Source organism: Rhinatrema bivittatum, chromosome 4 (genome assembly GCF_901001135.1).
Source record: "Rhinatrema bivittatum chromosome 4, aRhiBiv1.1, whole genome shotgun sequence".
In the NCBI taxonomy this organism is placed as follows: domain Eukaryota; kingdom Metazoa; phylum Chordata; class Amphibia; order Gymnophiona; family Rhinatrematidae; genus Rhinatrema; species Rhinatrema bivittatum.
This window is the reverse complement of record NC_042618.1, coordinates 437,704,489-437,727,362: the sequence shown is the minus strand read 5'-3', so window position 1 is coordinate 437,727,362 and position 22,874 is coordinate 437,704,489. Positions and strand designations below refer to the sequence as shown.

The 22,874-nt window shown below is 46.4% G+C and overlaps 1 pseudogene; it reads left to right on the top strand.

The window, feature by feature from the left end:
- Positions 1-22,874, top strand: part of LOC115089436 — a 1,328,227-nt pseudogene that overhangs the window by 726,548 nt on the left and 578,805 nt on the right.

The window sequence follows — 22,874 nt, the reverse complement described above, 5'->3', positions numbered from 1 at the left end:
CTCTCTTTCTCACACACATACACACACACACATGCACAAAGGCTTTCACGCACACCATCTCTCTCACATGCACACAGGTTCTTACATAAATCCTCTCTCTCACACATGCATATATGCTATCTTACATGTCTTCTGTCTCACAGATACACAGGTATTCACACCCTCTCTCTCTCTCACAAATGCGAACAGGCTTGTACTCACACTCTCTTTCACAAACACACACTTTCGCACATGCATACAGGTTCTCTCACACATTCATACATACATACATACAGGCTCTCTCACACATGCACACACTCATACATGCATGCAGGCTCTCTCACATACCTTCTCTCTCACATGCACACACTCACACTACTCTTCGAGCCCCACCAGGCCACTCTTTCAGCCATGCCAGTCTTTGGGCTGTGAGCACATAGATATCATGTTTGTGGTAAGGTGATGTGGCCACTGCATATATCTGTAACAGTTTCATATTAGGAGTCACCACCTAGGAAAGGTCAGAAAAGCAGACAGAATGTTAGGAATGATTAGGAAAGGAATGAAACATAGAATATCATAATACTTCTATATCGCTTCTTAGTGTAACCACAATTATGAGTTAATTTTCAAATAGTTGTGTGGGTAAAATTAGCATATATCCATGTAAGTAGTTTGTACTCGTGTACATGCTATTTTATAAACATTAAAAGTATGCACATATTTTCAGTTTCACTCACACATTTACCTGTGCAAAAACAGAGTGGTCTAGGGGCATTTCGGGTCAGGGCCAAGAGAAATGTGCGTAAATTGCTATTTTATAAGAGATTAGGTGAATACATTAGGCAATTATTCTTGCAATTTTACAGCTGCTAATTATTTAGTGCAAAAAATATCGTTCATCCGTTGTCTGCTACTGTTGGGTGGGAGGTCTGGGTGAAATGAGGGAGTACAGGATGAAATACTAGGAGGGTCTCAATGAACTAGAGAAGAACTGGGTCAGCTAGTGGAGGTATCAGCAAACTGGTGAGATCAATTATGCATGCATTTTTTAAAAATATACTTCTGTGAATAAATCAGAATTTTACGTGAACAAGTGCACATTTATTTTTCGCGTAAAATATACGTTTATGTTTATAATATAGGTAGAAAAAGTATGCACCTTCAATGCATTGCTGACAATCTCATGCAGTGAAACATACACATGTATGTTGAAGGGTGGACATACATGTGTTTTATCATCTGCACCAACCAGATATGTGCAGATTATAAAATACTGTAATAAATCTCTGCATGCCCATATATGTGTCTATGTGGGGGCCACATGGAATTCTTTGAAAGTTATCCTCTTTCATTGCTGTGTGCAATTCTGGTCGCCATATCTCAAAACTAGAAAAGGAACAGTGAATGGCAACCAAAGTCCTAATGGGGATGGAATGGCTCCCCTATGAAGAAATATTACAGGTTAGGGTTCTTCAGTTTGGAGAACACTAATGCAAATGTTTGGGAGGGGAAGGACTATTTATTTTTTGGCCATGGGAAGAGGAGGGAGAGAGAAGAGGAGAGAGAGGGAAGAGATGGCTGAGGGGCAGGGCCGGTGCAAGGGGATTTGGCACCCTAGGCGAGCCTTCTCCCTTGCGCCCCCCCCCCCCCCCGTTGCGCCGCCACCCCCCTGGTCTTGGCCCCGATTCCTACCTCATTCTCGATCACGCCCGCATATACATTTTTTACAATTTCCCAAACACCAATAAAATATTTCAAAACAGCACATATATCAAATAACACCCAATAATTAAAACTAATAAGGATTTTAAAAAAGCCCCTGCTGTCCATGCATGGAAGCTCTTGATTTCCAGTCAATAACTGTCATATACATACACATTCATGCTCTTATACCCACCATAACCTCTCGCTCTCACAGACACTGACACACTCTCAGGCTCTAAGACACTCTCTTCCCCAACACACACTCCCCCACACATACACTCTTACACCCCTGGATTTTCTCATACACACTCATGCTCTCACTGGCTCCCTCACATACACACAAACACACACACCCAGGCAAGCTCCCAATCATATTCTCACTGACCCCCAGGCAGGCTCCCATTCATTTTCACACCACTCCCTCCCCATCCCCCAGGCATGCACACATTCATTCTCATACACATAGACCCCCAGGCAGGCACCAATTCATTCTCACACACACATACTCCACACACAGGCAGGCACCTATTCTCACACATACAAACCCCAGGAAGACACCCATTCATTCTCATACACAGACACACCCTCAGGCAGGCACCCATGCATTCCCACACACACACCCCCAGGCAGACTCCCATTCATACACATGCACACACTAAAGGCAGACCCTCTCTCTTTCTTTTGCCAGCAACCTCAGAGCCTCTCTCATTCCTCTGCTGCCACTGTCACTGCTGCTGCATGGCTATTGGGGAGGCACTGATTGCTGCTACTGGCACTGAAGCCCATTCTGCTGCCTCCTCTCTGCAGGTCCCGTGGGCTTCCACTTCCTCCATGCTGATCTCCTACATTGTGAGATCCGCATAGAGAAAGTGCTACTCTTGCACATTCCCAAAGATTACATGTGCCAATCAGTAAAAAGTAATTTTTTTTTTTTACTTTGCTGTCTGATCTTAGTTTTCTAATCGGTTGGTCACAGGATTTTTTTTCTACCTTTCCTTTCTTATTTTTTTTTTGCCAATTCCTTTTATATTGTCTTTTTTTTCTCTTTTCTCTCCATCTGTCTTCTTCCCTCAAAATCAGTCAGGTTCTCATTCTCACATGCTTTCTCTCTCTCTCACACACACACACACACACACACAGGCTCTCACTGTCACATGCTCTCTCTCATACAATCATTCATACACACAGTCTCTCACTGGCACATGCTGTCTGACTCACACACACAGGCTCTCTCTCACTCCCACATGCTGTCTTGCTCAAGCACAGGCTCTCACTGTCACATGCTCGCTCTCTCACACGCACAGAGGCTCTCACATGCTGTCTCTGCAAACATTCAGGTCCTCACTCCCACACACAGTCTCTCAACTCACTCTCACACACAATCTCTCAACTCATCTCATACATGCGCACACACACACCCTCAGCCTCTCTCTCTCACTTCTGGGCCTCCTCTTCATGGGTTGCCGCAGGATGGGCTCTGCAGCGGCCCTGGTCTTCTCGGGCCGCCCGCAATGTGGGATTCGAGGCGGCCCGTAAGCGCTGCTCCTCTTCTGCACGCGGCTGATGCTCCTCCTCCTTCCGGCACGCGGTTAATGCTCTTCTTCCTTCCGGCACGCGGCTGATGCTCCTCCCCCTTCCTGCCCGCGCGGCTCCGGCAACAGTTTTCTTCCGGGGCGCGGGTCAGGAAGGAGGAGGAGTATTTGCAGGCTTAGAGCGACCTTTTTTTCCGGGCCGTGGTGATGTGAGGTCCACCATGGCCCTGCCGATCTTCGGCAGCCGTATGAGCCTTCTTATCGGCCACCAGCAGCTCGGCGCCCCCTAATGCTAGGCGCCCCAGGCGATCGCCTAGTTCACCTAGTGCTTCCACCGGCCCTGCTGAGAGGAGATATGATAGAGGTCTATAAAATCATGAGTGGAGTGGAACAGGTAAATGTGAATCAGCTGTCTAGTCTTTCAAAAAATACAAAGAGTAGGAGATTCTCCATGGAGTTACTAATTAGCATATTTACAATTAATCAGACAAAATATTTTTACACTCAGGAATTCATTTCCAGAGAACATAGTAAAGGCATCTAGCCTAACTGGGTTTTCAAATAAGGTGGACAGGTTTCTGGAGGAAAAGTCCATAAACTATTAGTAACCAGGAGTCTTGTGGAAAGTCACCACTTATGGAATCTACCTACAGCTTGGCATCCTGCCAGGTGCTTGTGACCTGTTGCTGATGTCTGCCAGCAAGTTTCAGTAAACTGTGATAGAAAAACCCAAATGATAAAGTTCAAAATTGAATGCATTGCTTGTCCCATTGACTTTAGTAGAAATTAATTACGGCAAATGAAATAAATGAACTTGGGAACCAAAACAAATGAAAAGGGCAACTAAAGTGAAATAGCAAACCAACCAAAAATCTTTTCTGTGTATACCCCTATAATTAATGTTCTAATAACAAAGATATTTATATAGTAGTTTCTGAAAATGTGTTTATTGGTTCTTTTATGTCTGTTTAATGCTTAATCAAGCAGGATTTTCAAACCCACTCTATACATTATTTTATATTTATAGATCATTAGTACAATTTGGCTCATAGCAGTTTACAAATATCACATATTGCAATTATAGTTGATAGCAGAGTAACATAACTTAAAACTCATTATCCCTGCCACCCATCTACAGAGTCACACATCATACAGTATATTGTAGTTCTAAACCTCCCTTAAAATGGGAAAATTACAATCTATCCATACAATACAAAACCTGAAGTATAGCCTGCAATAACATTTATTTAACAAAAAGGAATTTTTTCTTTGGAGGTCATATTTTAGCAGATGAAGCATTTATATCTAATTTTGATCCTGTCCCAATTAAAATTCCCAAAATGAAATACTGACAGTCAGCACATTACTGGCCCAACAAATGCTTGGCAAAGCAGGCAGGCTTTGACTGCTTCACGATAGCACAGCTAGTCTGACCGAAGCCATACTTTCTTTGGGTGGGAGCGTGGGGGAGGGGGGTTTACCATTGAAATTACTTTTCCATAACCTTCACATAGACAGATGCATCTCCATCTTTTACGGTACCATCGAGTCATCTAGCCATACAAACAGGATAAGCAGACAGATAATAGGGCCATTCATCAAAATGTATTATGGCGTTAACACATGTGATAAAAACACTAATGCAAATTTTTGGAAGGGGAAGGATTATTTATTTTTGGCCATGGGAAGAGAAGGGAGAGAGAGAGGGAGAGAGACCTTCATAATAGTGAAATATATTTATATCTCTATAGGAGGGCCATCTAATAGGTTGAGGTGAGGTATTGATTGGTGCTTTAGGGTTTAGGGGCCAGTTTCTCATGTAGAGTGAGATGTACAAACAGCACAGTACACCTTGGTGAAGATTTGATGTCATTTGAAATGAGGAAAGTCTCACAAAGATGAAATTTTGTACTATTTTATTTCACCCTAGCTTGATGGTACCCTGTTATAGAGTTCATCAAGCTAGAGTGAGAGAACATAGTAGAAATTTCATCTTTGTGAGACTTTCCTCATTCCAAATGAAGTCAAATCTTCACCAAGGTATACTGTGCTCTTTGTACGTCTCACTCTACAAGAGAAACTGGCTCCTAAACCCTAAAGCACCACCAACACCTCAACTCGACCTATTACATGGCCCTCCTATAGAGATATAAATACTTCACTACTATGAGGGCCTTGTAGGTAGATGCTACCTCTTTTTTTGTCTCTCTCCAAGATATGCTAAATTTACCATTCTACTGATGCAAAGCAGTAACTTACCACATGGTATGGTAATTCTAAAATTTCCCTAAACTTGCCCCTTTTTATTAATGCGGGCGTTATCAATGTCTTAATAACGCATTTTGATGAGTCTAGGAGTGAGTGAGATGACATGTATTTAAACAATACAAAGAACAATGTCAATTCTTCTTATACAATGGAATGATTTTATTCAGGTACTGTTCCACTGCATAAAGGAAACTACACCTGTTTTTTCACAGATGGGGCACCCTATCCAATGACTGGCTGAAATGTATATTCCATGCTGTCCAAATTTCTGTAGAGAATGAATTATCTTCTAAGTTAGTTAGCTGACAGTGTCAACTGACTCTTCCTGAATGGTGAAGGTTGCATAAACTCACTAATTTACAGATTTCTATTAAGCATGAAAGTAATTATTGTTTTTCAATAAGAAGTTGTTGAAAATTCAGTTATACATAACTGGCCTGCTAGCAGTCGTGCTGCCAGATATACCTGGCTATCTTAAAGTTAGTCAGTTATGTATAACTGACTAACTTTAGGAAAGCCCTATGGCCCCACCAGAGTTAGCTGCAGAAGGTAACCAGCTAACTCCAGTTAATTTAAGCGGCTATCTCTGATCCTCCCCAGAACACCTCCTGCCTGCCCCTGGAACGCCCCCATCTTATCTGGCTAAATTTTAGCCACGTAACTAAGATAAGGGTTGAATATGTTATAATCCTGCTCGCGGAGCCCATCCCGCGAGCAGGTTCTCACCTCTGCACCATGCCGGCCCAACGTCTTCTTACGGCCTAGGCTGCCCCAGGCCGCCGCTACCACTCCCGTGCGGCCCGACGCCACTGTATGTAGCAGGAGAGGCCGCTGTTGCCTCTTTGTGTCAGGAGCTGCTATCCGGATGCCTCTTCATGGCAGAATACCACCGCCGTCCTTCATCTTCCCAGCCCTGGAGCCACCACCGGGATGTTCTTCATGTGGCAGGGGAAGCTGCCTCCGTCTTTGCTTCTCTTCGCGGCCCTGATGCTGTCGCCACTGTCCCTCTCCACACGGCAGGGACGCCGCCGCCTGCTCCTGCCTCCTCGGGCCCGGTATAGGCGCGTGCGTGTGCCTCTGTTCAATATTTAAAGGGCCAGCTGCAGGAAAAGCCCGTGGCCCCACCGGCGACATCATCAGCCTGCTCCTTCATCCAGCCCTATAAAAGGGCTCAGCTTTCATGCCTCGGGGCCTTCGAATTGGATCCATGGTAGTCCATGCTTCTCTCTCCAGTCAAGGTCCTCTGTAGTCTTCTCGTGTCTTGATGGCTTCTTCTTTGATGTTCCTGGTCTCCTTCATCCTAATGTTCCTGATCCTGTTCCTCATTGGAGCTCCTTCGTTGTCTCTTTGGAGTCCTGATGTTCCATGTCCAGAAGTTCCTGATGTTCCGTGTTCCAGCCTGGTCCTGATGTCCTCGTCTCCAGCTCTTTGTCCTGCTTCCAGGTTCCCTGCTTTTCCACCTTTTCTGGCGTGCTACCGTCGTGGTCCGTGACCAGCCCATGGGGGGCTGTGTAGGGTTCTTCGTGGCACAAGGCCTGTCATCATGTCTGCAGTGCAAGTCTCCAGAAGGCTCCTTGCTTTTAAAGCCGAGGTCTGTTCTTGAATCCAAGTTCCGAGTCTTGAATCCTGGGTCTTGAATCCTGTTCCTGGTCTCTGGAGTACCTTGTGCCTGCTTCCACCCATGCCCAAGACTCAAGCTAGAACCTGCTCCGCTCCAGATTGGTCCACGACCAGCCACAGGCAGCTGTGTAAGGTGTGCCTCGGTGCAGGCCTCTCCTGAATCTTCGATGTGTTTCCAGTTCCAAGTCTTCAGTTTCTCACCTGGAGTCTGTTTCGCTTTCAGCGTGGTCCGCGATCAGCCATGGGCAGCTGTGTAGGGTGTGCTGCTGTGCCTGAACCCTGAATCCTCGCCTGAGTCTTCCAAGCATCCTGGATCCTTGTCTGAGTCTTCCAAGTTCCATGAAACCTTGTCTGAGTCTTCCAAGTATCCTGAAACCTCATCTGAGTCTTCCAAGTTCCTTGAGTCCTTGTCCAAGTCTTCCAAGTATCCTGAAACCTCGTCTGAGTCTTTCAAGTTCCACATATCCTCGTCTGAGTCTTCCAAGACCTGAGTTCCATGTCTCGTGTTGTTTCTGCCCTCAGCCTCCGTCTGGCCTCACAAACTCATCGTTCCCAAGCAGCGGGTCCAGAAGGGCTACCAAGTGGCCGGAGGGCTACTCTTGAGACCAAAATTGCATTGCTGGGTCTCTCTGGTGCGAGCAGGTCCAGTGGAGGGCTGAGCCTGCCTTGTTCCAGTTCCTGATGTTCCAAGTCTTGATCATGGTCCAGCCTTGTCCCAGCTCCAGCCTGTGCCTGTGTGTTTTGGAGCTCCTCCCTCAGCCACGCCGTGGCCCAAGGACTCCCTCAGCCGCGCCGAGGCCCAAGGACTCACAATCTCTCTGAGTAAGCAACAGCACCTCTGAATTCGCAACAGAATATAGCTGGGTAAGCCATTTAGATGGCTTTTGAATATGGACCTCCACATTTATTGGCCAAATGAATGCATGTTGAACTTTTTTGTTACTGGCAATTAAGGGTGTGCACAACAAAAATGTTTGCTTATCATGTTGTTTCATTGGAGATCTTTATCTACTTTTTTAGTTTTGTGTTTTTGGTTTTGGAAAATAGTGCATGCTATTTGCAAATAGTGTGCACTTTTGAATATAGGACACATTATTTGCAAATAGCACACACTATTTTTCAAAACCATAAAACCTGAGTCTCAAAATCCAGGGGTCTCCAGAGACCCGTGTCCCACAACCCCTGCCCCACCATCCCTGGAAGTGGCCATTTCCCACAGAAAAATATATTTCTAAATAAAACCCTTCACAGGCCCAGCCCCTCCCTTTTGTCAAAAAATAGCCCCCCAGGAGTTGCCCCCCCCTTCATAGCCCACCCTATCCTACTCTCCTGACCCTTCCTACCGGACTCACCCAATTGTGCCTGGTGGTCTAGTTGGGACATCCCCCTGCCTGTGTACAATTCTGGTCACCGCATCTCAAAAAAGATATAATTGCGATGGAGAAGGTACAGAGAAGGGCAACCAAAATGATAAGGGGAATGGAACAGCTCCCCTATGAGGAAAGACTAAAGAGGTAAGGACTTTTCAGCTTGGAGAAGAGACGGTTGAGGGGGGATATGATAGAGGTGTTTAAAATCATGAGAGGTCTAGAACGGGTAGATGTGAATCGGTTATTTAGTCTTTCAGATAATAGAAAGACTAAGGGCACTCCATGAAGTTAGCATGTGGCACATTTAAAACTAATTGGAGAAAGTTCTTTTTCACTCAACGCACAATTAAACTCTGGAATTTGTTGCCAGAGGATGTGGTTAGTGCAGTTAGTATAGCTATGTTTAAAAAAGGATTGGATAAGTTCTTGGAGGAGAAGTTCATTACCTGCTATTAATTAAGTTGACTTAGAAACTAGATACTTCTATTACTAGCAACGGTAGCATGAAATAGACTTAGTTTTTGGGAACTTGCCAAGTTCTTATGCCCTGGATTGGCCACTGTTGGAAACAGGATGCTGGGCTTGATGGACCCTTGGTCTGACCCAGTATGGCATGTTCTTATGTTCTTATGCTTCCAAACCCAGTGGCCACTGTTTTTTTAAATGGCATTGATCGCCTTTTGCTGCTGTCATGTGATAAGGCTACCAATGCCATCGGGTAGCCCCTGTTACATGATGGGGCAAAAGCAGGTTGGCGCAGCCCAGAGGATGGGCTAGGGTGGGTCTTGAGGGAGGCCAGCTCCAGAAGAGGGATGGGTTGGGGTGGGAGTGAGGCCTGTGATTTATTTTTTTAATTACTTTTCCTTGGGAAATGGCCATCTCCAGGAGCAGCAGAGAAGGGAGGTTGTGACAGGGGTTCTCCAGAGACCCCCAGAGTGCACCATTTGTCTTAGGTATTTCTGCACACTGTTTGCAAATAATGGGGCGGATTTTCAGAGCCCTGCTCGCGTAAATCCGCCCAAAACCGGGCGGATTTACGCGAGCAGGGCCCTGCGCGCCGGGAAGCCTATTTTACATAGGCCTCCCGGCGCGCGCAGAGCCCCGGGACTCGCGTAAGTCCCGGGGTTCTCGGAGGGGGGCGTGTCGGGGGGCGGGCCCGGTCGTCGCGGCGTTCCGGGGGCGTGTCGGCAGCGTTTTGGGGGTGGGTACGGGGGCGTGGCTACGGCCCGGGGGCGTGGCCGCGCCCTCCGTACCCGCCCCCAGGTCGCGGTCCGGCGCGCAGCAGGCCCGCTGGCGCGCGGGGATTTACGTCTCCCTCCGGGAGGCGTAAATCCCCCGACAAAGGTAAGGGGGGGGGTGTAGACAGGGCCGGGTGGGTGGGTTAGGTAGGGGAAGGGAGGGTAAGGTGAGGGGAGGGCAAAGGAAAGTTCCCTCCGAGGCCGCTCCGATTTCGGAGCGGCCTTGGAGGGAACGGGGGGAGGCAGCGCGGCTCGGCGCGCGCAGGCTATACAAAATCGATAGCCTTGCGCGCGCCGATCCAGGATTTTAGTGGATACGCGCGGCTCCGCGCGTATCTACTAAAATCCAGCGTACTTTTGCTTGAGTCTGATGCGCAAGCAAAAGTAGGCTGATCGCGCTTCTTTTAAAATCTACCCCAGTGTGCACAAAAAAACTATAGAAAAATAATGTGTGAGTTTTTTCTATCGTTTCATTTCGAAAACAAAATCAAATGACATAGATAGTGTTGTTGATATTGTCTGTCATTTCAAACAAATGCACATCCCTACTGGCAACTTGTATTGATAGTGTGAGTCAGAACAATCCTCTGGAAACATTACAGTGAAACAGAAACAGATTAAAAAAAAATAAACAACGACGACAACATTTTTTAAGCAATTCATTTTTAAGCTAATGGTCAATTAACTGGTAGCAGAACTGGTAGCCATAACAGAGACTATTGCATGTTTTATTTATTTTAAATAGCAGAATAAGAAAAATGCCTTGAAAAACTTGCCTACTAAACTCAGATGTGTTATATTAATTGACTTTTTAAGATTAATTTTTTTACTTCCTTAATAAACATGTTCTTTCAATGTGCATTTCTGGAATTATCAGTGTTGAGAACGGGAGCCCACTGTTAGATATTGAAGAACCTCTTTTTTATTTAAAGGGCTGTGAGCCAGATTTCGGCCTTCATCGAAAGAACATGCATATGAATCCCAGATTATATACACGGTATAAGGAATTTCAGTTAGACCGACTGCATAGCAGCTTTAGAGCTGAATGAGTTTTCCAAATCTAATTTTAAAACTCTGTATCATCTGGTAAGGGAGACAACCCAGTGCTTTGCTTGATGTTGGGAAAACATTTTCAGAAGCTGTTGAGTTTTAAGTGCTCTACCAATCACAGTATTGCATTTTTTGTGGGTTCTGGGATAATGTTTGACCAGATCAGAACATGTAGATTTAAAATAAGAAGATGAAGTTTTTTTCCCTTTCAGTTTAAATACGGATATAGGCATTTCAAAGAGATAAAAGAACTGTGAGGAATGCTTTCACTTTTGTTATTCACAGCTTTAATGAGTTCTTTAGAGATCTCTGTGATCAAGATTCGAAGATCCCAAGACCAAAGGGCATTAAGTTCCCTCGGGCATTACAAATCCCTGAAAAGGAAAGTGTCTATGATTTTGTTTATGTTCGAAAGACATTTTCAGCATGGTGTATCTGCAAAGACTTTATCTCCATTATCAAGACCGAAGAGGCAGCCAAGGTTTGAAATTAGTAGTATTGTTTTGAGAAATAATACTTGAAATAAGAGAAACAGTGAATGGGCAGAAAGAAACACCATTAAAGTGGTTCTCAACACAATTGATTCAAGTTGCCAAAGCATTTCAAGCAACAAAAGACGCATTGCAACTCTAAGATTATGCAGGAAATCAACATTCAGTTATTTCTCTTTTGTTATCCCAGTTGCTTTGGAGACATATATAAAAATCTAATTTCTTAATGATGATGTACATGGTTCTTACAAAACTGTAGTTAATGATAAAAGGAAATCTTAGAAACATGGATCTTTTAAATAACACATTAAGCTCATCACTGATGATGTCTTTAATTATGCTAAAACAGAATGTAAAGTATTCTAATGGGAAATACAGATTACATGTTAAAATTATTAACAGAGCTAATGTGCTTACATTTGTTTATGTATATAGGAATCATCTTGAATATTGGACTGCAATGACAATATGTGTAAAGATCAATTAAAAGTCATGGAGATGAGATATTGAATTTCCAGACCCTAATAGGATTCCATCTGCACTTGCTGTATTATGTTATCCACTTATAATTGAACTTCCATCAAATCATAGAATCTGTCACCGCACCAATTTATTTTTTTTTCCAACCTCTAATGAAACTTTTATTTTCTGTTGAGAATGATTTTTAAAGCAGAATCCCATCAATAGTGTTCTTAAATGCATGCTTGGTCTGAACAAAGTTATTAATTCAGTTTTTTGTCAACATTTTCCTTCCAATTTCATCCTATCACATTCACGCATTTTACACACACACACACACATTAGTAAATCACATAAAATGTATTAGAACAGCTGAGCCAATTTATTGCATTTTATTTTAAAGGTGAATTTTCAAAATGTTATGCATGTAAAAATTAGCACATACATGCTCTACTCATGTATTCCATATTTTATAAAAATGTAAAATATGCACGTATTTTCACTTAGTGCACACACATCCATGTGTAAAAGGGGGCGGTCTAGGGGAGTTCCTGCGTGGGGCCAACAGTCACACAAGTAAGATGCTTTCTTAAAAGGCATGGGCGTATATTTTCCAGCTTACTCGTATATTTTTATACTTGCTAATTATCTGGTGCAAATGAGATTAATAAACACATTTATTGTGTAGTACTGAGTGGGGGGAGGGAGTTCTAGGTGAACTGGGGGGGGGAGTTCAGGCTGAAGAACCAGGAGGGTCTTGATGAACTGGAAAATGAAGGGGCAAACTGGTGGACCAATTGGTTAAACTTGTAATTTCCCTCATGTGTGTATATTTTAAAATATACAATGAATACATGTAAATCCCAAAACTCTGCAAATAAGTTCTTCTTTATTTTCCCATCTATATAAATAAAAATGTTAAATAGTTTGGACAAAATCGCTAATCTCAGAAACCACTGAACCGATTGCTTTCAAATTTGGACACAACCTTCATTTCGCATACAGGAAGGTTCTTCTGTACTTACATTACAGATATGTCATACCTGTGACAGGTAAAATAGGTTTAAAAGATTTTTCAAAAAAACAGCGACATCTGCTGGACGTAAGCACCATCTGTTACACCTTACACTAACACAAGCTACACTAATCATTTCGCCAGTCCAGGTCCACGTTTCACTTCCATTTTAACACATTCGCGTACTTTTTTCACCAGAAGATAACTATTTCCTTTACAGATAAAATACACCCACCACCCTCCTCACACCCCCCACACACATGCCAAATGTATTTACGTCCCAGGCCCTCACAACAGACACAAAACCTGACAGAAGTCCGGGTGGCTCCAGCGGGGGGCCAGGACCGGTCCAGGACACATCTCCTGCACTATGACCGTCGGCTGCCAGCAATCAACATGGCGCCGATGACCCTTTCCCTTACTATGCCACTCGGGACACCAATGGCGGCAGTAGCCCATGTGACATTGTAAGGGCGAGGGCCCCTCGGCGCCATTTTCAGGACTGGCAGCCGGTGGACCTTTGCCCTTACTATGTCAGAGGACCTACCGCTGCCATTGCTCCACCCCACTGACATAGTAAGGGCATAGGGCCGTCGGAACCCTTTTCAGTGCTCGCAGCCGACGGACCAACACCAATACATCGCTCCCAGACCGCTCCTGAATGCCCGCTCCACCAACTGACATTTTTATCAGGTCTCGGGGGGTCTGGAGGGTGGGGGGTGTTAATGAATTTATTGCGAACATCTTGGGGAGGGATCACGAGGGGGAGGCAGGTTTCATTCATTCAGCAACTGTGAGGGGGCAGGGGGGTGGGCTACTGTTTTTCGCAGGGCTGGGGGAGGGGGGCAGGAGAGTGTGGGGTGGTTAGTTTAAGAGAACTTTTCTCATAGGGTTGTTTTTTTGGGGGAAGGGGGAGGTTCACACACAAATACATACACTAAACTTGCATGATCTCAGGAACGCACCAAAATAGCCCTCCCCAGACCACAAAACAAATTTGGAAGTGCAAATTTGGTTAGGCACTCCCCTATTTGGTTACAGATGCCCAGGGACAGACCACATGTAGCACTAACAATTTTAATTTCCCAGGTCTTGGGAGGGGGCAGGAGGGTGGGGGGCTATTATTTGATTTAAAGGGTTGGGATTGGGGGTTTTTTTTAGGGGGGTGGGGGGTTCCCACAGAAATAGAAAGACAAAGGTTTTCTGATCTGAAGGGTAGGCAGTAGGCGGGGGGAGATGACAGTGAGGGGAGGGATAATGAGGGGGGAAGTGAGTGTCAGGGGAGGGAGAATGAGGGGAGAGGTGAGTGTGAGGGGAGAGAGTTGGAGTGGGGACAGGGGAGGGAAGGGGGGTGAGTGACCAAGGGGGAGGAGGATGAGTGACTGAGGTAAATGAGCAAGGGGAAGGGGGAGGGAGGGTAAAGAACCTGACTCTGCCACTGCAACGCGTGGCCGGGTACCGCTAGTTTAAAATATATGTACGTATATTTGTAAAATAGGTGAGTAAAGTAAGCACTTTCAGTGCATTGCATGTATTTGCACTTTGGCCTCTATACACGTGAATGTTTTAGGGTATTATATAATGGGGTAGATTTTAAAAGCATACGTGCGTGCGTCCATGTGCATGCGCTAGCAGGTGCGCGCACAAGGGTGCATGATTTTATATAAATTTTTTATAGATATACCTATCGCGTCTTCACCCATAATAATGGATCCACTGTTCACAAATACTCTCATTCGCATCAATATAGCAGCAATTCCTTCTAAATATAAACACAAAATATACCATCACACATCCCCTAATCCTCCACAATCATCCATATTCCTCCCATAGAATAATACCTGATATTGAATGATTTTTCATGCCGCCACGAACGCTTCTCAAACACGGGGGTAGTCCATTGCTTCCGGGCACCACTGCCTCTACATGCCAATGTGCGTGGCAAGGTCATTAAATATACTCCCAGACCAATCAAAACACTCCCACCCCACTCAGCCAGACCAATCACTTCCCGTGCCTTAAATCCCTTCCTAATAACAACCCCCACTCACAAGGCAGCAACTACTACAAACCCAATTCGGTGGATAACAACTTGGAGTTTACCATACAGTCGAGTAATAGAATGGTCACATTTTTGGATATGGCATTATATTGGGTAGGAGGAAGGTTGGTTACTTCAGTACATGCTAAACCAACCGATAGAAATTCTATCTTACATTTTGATAGTTACCTCCCACGTAGATTAAGGGAGGATATATCTATAAGCCATTTCTTAAGGTATCGTAGGATTTGTACTTCTGTTGAGGAGTAAAAGATGAGGGCTCAAGGTCTTATTCAGAAATTTGTTAGATGGGGGTACCCCAAGAGGTGTGTTAAAAGGGTGTACAAAAGGGGACTGTACGCTAACAGAGATAACATATTAATTAAGACAGCACACTTGCGGGTGGATAGAACAATTTGCTGTATCCCTTATTTGTCTAGAATTATGAACATAAAAAACATTATTTTAAAACATTGGATGATATTGAAGTCAATTTCGGGATTTGAGGATAACTCTGTGTTTGCCTTTAAGAAAGGAAGAAATTTGAGGGCTTTTTTTTGGTATTGGTGAAGCTCCAGCCGGCCCTTTGCACCAGCCTGGCCTCGCCTTCTAGTGGTGGGGATCTACAGGGGTTCACCCTCGTAGGTATCGCTAATTCTACCTCGGGCAAGGGGTCCACCAGCTTCTTCGCAACATATGTTCAACAATCCTCCACCGTATCATATGCTTCGCATGCCCAATATATAATAAATTACATGGGCATATAATAGCGTATATGACTCTCTCCGATACACACGAAAAACATCCCTTAATTACATAAGGGGACTTCAGAAATGGATGTTGGAATTTCTCAATACCCAGTACATTATCACACACAGAGCAACCGGATCAGGGATTAGGGATCAGGAATGTGGTGAAAATATGGGCCAAACCACATGTTCCGGTTGCTCTGTGTGTGATAATGTACTGGGTATTGAGAAATTCCAGCATCCAGTTCTGAAGTCCCCTTATGTAATTAAGGGATGTTTTTCGTGTGTATCGGAGATAGTCATTTATTTATTTATTTATTTAGAACTTTTCTATACCGACTTTCCAGTAACAGAATTACTGATCAATTCGGTTTACAATTTGAACAATAACAACAGTGACAAGTAAATGTCTTACAAGGAACAGGAAGAAAATAACTTGGAAATAAATATGTGGGTTGATTACATAAAAAGTACTATATACAAATAGTACTATATACAAATATATACAAAGCCTAAAGGTGGGTAGAGGCACTAAACAATGGCGTTGGACTTAGTCATATACGCTATTGTATGCCCATGTAATTTATTATACATTGGGCATGCGAAGCATATGATACGACGGAGGATTGTTGAACATATGTTGCGAAGAGGCTGGTGGACCCCTTGCCCGTGGTGGATTTAGCGCTACCTGCGAGGGCGAACCCCTGTTGGTCACCACCACCAGAAGGCGAGGCCGGGCTGGTGCAGAGGGCCGGCTGGAGCTTCGCCAATACCAACCCCGTTTCCTGCAGGTTGAGCCCTTGGGATAGGGGGCCGGCTGGTCTTAGGTGGACCCCTGTGAAGAGAGTGGAAGCATCAGCAGAATCATCCAAGATCAGTCCAAGATCAGAAGCCCAAAGTTCACCAATAGCCTGTCCAAAGTCAGAAGCCAGAGAGTCGCCAATAGCCAGTCCGAAGTCAGAAGCCAGAGAATTGCCGATAACCAGTCTAGAGTCAGAAGCCAGAGAGTACGTCTCAGCCTTGATATATGGTCTCATCTTTGGCGGTCAACTGTGGAATTTCGGGAATTTTTCTAGAAGGCCAGGAGAGGACCAGAAGTTTTAACAGGGAGACATGAAAGGAATTATGTATCTTAAAGGAGGTAGGCAAGCGGAATTGATAAGTCACAGGGCCAAGCTGCCGGAGTACAGTGAAGGGACCAGTATAGCATGGCACCAGGTGCATGGATGGTACTCTTACACGGATGTGCCGAGTGCTAAGCCTTACCCTCTCTCCCTGTCGAAATTGGGAGCCGGTCTTCGATGGAGATCTGCAAATATTTTGGCTGACAGAGCCGCCTCCTGGAACATCTGCTGAGTGTGCATCCATAGTCCCTTGAGTTTCGCTGCTGTCAATTGTGCTGCAGGAGATGGGACAGACAATGGAAGAGGTGGGGTGGGGGGGGGGGTTGTTTCCCATGAACAATTTGAAAGGGAGAAGCCCCAGTGGCCGTACAGAAATGATAGTTATGTGAAAATTCAGCCCAGGGAAGGAGACAGGCCCAGTCATCCTGGCAAGCATTGACGAATGATCTAAGAAATTGCTTCAAGGTGCAGTTAGTTCTTTCAGCCTGACCATTGGCTTGCGGATGGTAGGCAGTAGTGAAGTCTAAGGAGATGCAGAATTTTTTGCAGAGATTCTGTCAGTATTTGGCAGTAAACTGGGAGCCTCAGTCAGAGGTAATATGCTGTGGCAAGCCATGGAGATGGAAACTGTGTTGTAAAAATAATCGGGCAACTGTGTGAAGTGCGCCATTTTAGAAAAGCGGTTGGCTACCACCCAGATCACCGTGTTGCCCTCAGAGGCAGGAAGATCCACTATAAAATCCTTGGAGACGTGGGTTCAGGGTTCCGTGGGAGCAGATAACGGTTGCAGTAGGCCCCAGGGTTTCCCCACTGGTGTTTTTTGTTAGGCACAGATGGGGCAAGAGTCGAAGTAAGCACGGATATCTTTGCTTATCTCTGGCCACCAGTAAAATTGTTGGAGGAGGTTCTGAGTCCTTGCCCATCCAGGATGACTGGCGACATGGGAGTCATGTGCCCAGGCTAGTACCTTGCTGCGGAGTCTCTTAGGGACTACTGTCTTGCCTGGAGGGATGGTCTGGGTGGCCGAAAGGGTGATACAGGCTGGGTCTAGAAATGTTTGAACAGATTCTTCATGATCCTCAGAGGAGAAGGAATGGGAAAGAGCATCCGCTCATATGTTCTTACTGGCAGGTCAGTAGCGGAGTTCGAAATTGAACCTTGTGAAAAAGAGAGCAAACTGGGCTTGGTGGGGGTTTAGTCATTGAGCTTGTTGCAGGTGTACAAGATTCTTATGGTCCGTGTACACAGAAATACGGTGCTGGGACCCCTCCAGCCACTGGCGCCATTCTTCAAACGCAAGTTTGATGGCTAGTAGCTCCTTGTCTCCAAAAGAATAGTTTCGTTCTGCCGGAGAGAATTTCTTCGAAAAGAATGAACAGGGGTATAGTGTTCCTCCCAAATTGTGCTGGCTAAGAACAGCTCCTACCCACCCGGAAGAGGCATCCACTTCCATAGTGAATGGAAGATGAGGGTCTGGATGCCTGAGTCAGGGTTTCTGCAGGAAGGACCTTTTAAGAGATTGAAAGGCTTCTTCTGCCTCGGCAGGCCATGTCTTAACATTAGACCCCTTGCGGGTCAGAGCTGTGAGGGGAGCAGTCAGTTTGGAGAAGTCTCGGATGAAGCTGTGATAATAATTCGCAAAACCGAGGAAGCGTTGAAGAGCTCTCAGCCCAGTGGGTTGAAGCCATTCTTGAATACATCTTAACTTAGTCGGATCCATCTGGAAGCCTCGACTGGAAATAATGTACCCAAGGAAGGGTAGGGATTCCTTTTCAAAAATGCATTTTTCCAGCTTTGCATACAGATGATTCTCCCTCAAACGTTGGAGGACCAGAGAGACATGTTGGCGGTGGGCACGCAAGTTGCTGGAATAAATCAGAATATCGTCAAGATAGATGACCACACATTCATAAAGAAGGTCCCGGAACACCTCATTCATTAGATTCTGAAAGACTGCGGGTGCATTGGTAAGGCCGAACGGCATAACTAATTATTCATAATGGCCATCTCGTGTGTTAAAGGCCATCTTCCATTCATCGCCGTGTCATATCTGGATCAGGTTATAGGCCCCTCGGAGATCCAGTTTAGAAAAGACCCTAGCCCCTTGAAGACAGTCAAAGAGTTCGGATATCAACAGGAGAGGGTACCGAGCCTTGATGGTGATGACATTCAGTCCACGAAAGTCAATGCAAGGACGTAAGGTCCTATCCTTTTTATCGACAAAGAAAAACCCAGCCCCGGCTGGAGAGGTGGACCGTTTGATAAACCCCTTTTGGAGGTTCTCCCGGATATAATCTGACATGGTGTGGGTCTCCGGGATAGATAGTGGGTAGACCCTCCCATGAGGAGGTGTGGAACCAGGAATCAAATTGATGGCACAGTCGAAGTCTCGGTGCGGTGCAAAGGTGTCGGATGCCCTCTTAGAAAAAACATCGGTAAATTGGCTGTATTGAGGAGGCAGTCCTTCCAAAAGCGAGGTGTTGAAACAGTAAGATGAGTGGGAATTCCTTTTCAGACAAGTTTTTTGGCAAGTGGGTCCCCATCGGGTTAGCCGGAGAGAAGCCCAGTCGAATTGAGGGTTATGGTGCTGGAGCCAAGCTATGCCGAGGGTGGATGGCCTTCAGGATTACATACAGGGCAAGATGTTCCGAGTGACTGGGGTCAATGCGGCATTCCAGCGGAACCGTAATATGTGTGATTCTACCCAGAAGGGGATCTCCACAGATGGAAGAGAGAGACAAGGGTGTAGGGCATGGACGAGTAGGGATGAGCAATTGTTCCACTATGTCCCACATGATGAAATTCTCTCCAGACCCAGAGTCCACCAAAGCCATCGAGGAGAATTCACGTTCTCCCAGAGAGAGGGTCACGGGCAATGTGAGCGGGGGAACCAGAGAGGTCAAGCCTAGGATCATTCTTCCAGTGGGGCCTAGGCCCTGGAATTTTACCGGGCGAGTGGGACAAAGAGCGATGAGGTGACCTGATCTCCCGCAGTAAAAACAGAGACCTGCCTTGCGGCGACTCTGCTGTTCCTCAGGAGACATGGGACCCCATCCAGGTTGCATAGACTCTCCAACCACCTCCTCTCCGGTGGAAGTAACCCGTGATACAGGAGAAGGTTGTCATGGTAGGTTAGAAGCTGTAGTACTTCTTCTTTGGCCTTGCAGTTCAAGAGTCCTTTCTTGCAGGTGGTGAGCCACCCTGCTTACCAACTCGATGAGGGAATCTAGTGAAGGAGGAAGTTCCCTTGCCACCAACTCATCTTTGACTTTTGTGGATAGCCCATCTTAAAAACAGACTGGAGGCAGTTCTCACCCCAGTGGAGTTCTGAAGCCAGGGTCCTGAATTCAATGGTGTAGTCCGAAAAGGAGCGACCTCCTTGGTGGATGTGCAAGAGCTTGGTACCTGCAGCCGTCTGCCGCCCAGGTTCTCCGGAACAGCTTCAAGAAGCGGGGAAGATCCTGCAATACCGGATTGGCAAGTTCCCATAAGGGAGATGCCTAGGCCAGGGCTTTGCCCTCCAGCAGGGATAAGATGTATGTAGCCTTGGTTATGCTGTCCGGAAATAGTGAGGACTGGAGATGGAAGTGCATACTGTACTGGTTAAGGAACCCCTACACTGTCAGGGATTGCCTGCATAACGTGGGGGAGCAGGAAGCGAGATGGCCTGACGAGCGGGTGACTGCTGGGGAAGAGGCAGTGCCTGCAGCAGCCACCGAGTCCAGGCAGGTGTTGAGACGTTTGATGGAGGACTCCAATGCCTCCAAGGCTTGTTGTTGCTCCAAGATTCTATGGGCTAAACCTGGAATGGGTAGTCAGGCAGAGGCCTTCGCCGGATCCATGGCCTTGGCTTACTGTTGTGACGAGGCTGGTGGACTCCTTGCCTGAGGTGGAGTTAGTGCTACCTGTGAGGGCGAACCTCCGTAGGTCCCCACTGCCGGAAGGCGAGGCGAAGCTGGTGCAGAGGGCCAGCTGGAGCCTCGCCAATATCAACCCTGTTCCCCGCAGGTTGAGCCTGTTATATTTAGTGAGGTTTGGGTGGACCACACCCACGGGGGGAAGTCCCATGAGGGGCCACAGGTCAGGCTCAGCTCTGGACACACAAGCACAGATAGTTCTTTATTTAGATAGCTTGAGAAGCCACCAGAGGTGGCAGTAGTGAGTAGAAGATGTAGCCCGGCTGGGCTAGTATTCCCCAGGGCACTGGAACAGCGGTTTCTCCGGTAGAAGTGCTGTAGTGGAGAGAACTGAGAAAGTGAGTACAATAGAACATTCACAGAGTCCCAAATATGGAGAAGCCCCGAGATAGGGAGAGTTGGCCCTCGAGGAGTGAGTACCAGATCCCTGGAGGTAGAGAGACTTGTTGGCAACGTACTCACACAGTGGTTCCACGTAGGAGATGGCACTGGTGCTGGAACGGTGGCAGGCCCTCGAGGAGCGAGTACCTGGTTCCAGGGAGACAGCTCTGAAGAGTAGATGATAGTAGTACTCACTGATGGTGTCTGTAGCAAATTCTTCCAAGTAGAAGAGGAGATAGATGCAGGCAGCGGGTCAGGGAACATGGGCCCTTGAGGAGCGAGTACCGGTTAACTGATAGCGACCTGAAAGAAGCAAAGAGGTCCCCGAGGAGCGGGTACCCTGCTAGCAGAAAGAGTCCAATGGAAGTTGGAAGGCAGAGTAGCTGGGTACAGAGAGCGAATCCCATCCATAAGAATACCCTTGCTAACGCAACAGCTAGCAATAAACTGTAGGCTTAAATATCCGGGCAGCGTGATGTCATCACAGGGGGATGCCCCTGAGGAATGCGCCAATGAGGAAATAAGAATGAGGGCCATGCGGCGCGCGTGCCCTAAAGTACCTGAAGAGCATGGCAGGAGGCAGCGCCCAAGCCGGTCCGGGGACGCCAGAGAGGACGGCAGGCGGACACCGCAGCAGTCAGGCATCCATGAAGAGCAGGAGGAGTCTCAAAAAAGGAAAGGTAGGCGGAGTGAAGCTGTCAGGAAGTGACGGTCGCAATAGAGCCCTTGGGTTTGGGGGCTGGCTGGTCTTAGGTGGGCCCCTGTGAAGAGAGTAGAAGCATCAGCGGAATCGTCCAAGATCAGTCCAAGATCAGAAGCCCAAGGGTCCCTGATAGCCAGTTCGAAGTCAGAAGCCAGAGAGTCGCCGATAGCCAGTCCGAAGTCAGAAGCTAGAAAGTCGCCGATATCCAGTCCAGAGTCAGAAGCCAGAGAGACGCCGAAAGCCAGTCCGAGATCGGAATCCGGAAGGTAGACAAACAGAACTTCAGGAGAAGGAGCAATCCTCCGTAGAGGAACCAGAACAAAAACCAGAGCAGAACCCAAGGCAAGGTCTGAGGGCCCGAACTTGCCTTAAGTAAGGAAAAGGCTGGACAGGGCGAGAGGAGGGGCCACGGCAATTTCCTGCTATGGTCCCTTTAAATCTTGGCCAGGAATGTGCGTGTGGGCCTAGGAAGACCAAGAGGAGGTGGGATCTGCCCCGGCGACGGCAGTGCATCGGAGAAGCCTGGTTGAATGGGCCTGCTGGCGCGCTGGAAGAGGAGAGCCCAAGGAAGCGCCCTGAGAGAGGCTGGCCGCTGCTGCCGGCAACCCGGAGCGGGTGGATGCTGCGCCTTGGTGATAAGAGGGAGCTCCTGGGTGCGGGAAGCCGTGACCGGTGGCCTTAACAACATAAGAGTAGTTTGCGAATTCAGAAGGGGGGAGCTCCGTTTGTAACCCATTGGAGTAGTGCTAATCACCGGATAGATGATCTCAAATTCTTTGTGATTTTACAAATTAATGTTAAATATCGGGGTGATGTGACCCGGCTGTTGTGGCGAACAGAACAGAAATGTATTCTCCGGTGAAGAACATTTCATCCGTTGAGTGGGAAGCTTTTTATGTTTGAGTAAGAGAGAAAGTACAATTGTTTTTTGGAAAATATTATATTATTATGAAGCTATATGGGGGTTGGGTTTGTAGTAGTTGCTGCCTTGTGAGTGGAGGTTGTCATTAGGAAGGGATTTAAGGCATGGGAAGTGATTGGTCTGACTGAGTGGGGTGGGAGTGTTTTGACTGGTCTGGGAGTACATATAATAACGTTGCCACACACGTTGGCATGTAGGGGCGGTGGTGCCCGGAAGCAATGGACTTCCCCCTTGTTTGAGAAGCGTTCGTGGTGGCATGAAGGATTAATATCAGGTATTTATTTATTTATTTATTTTTAATTTTTATA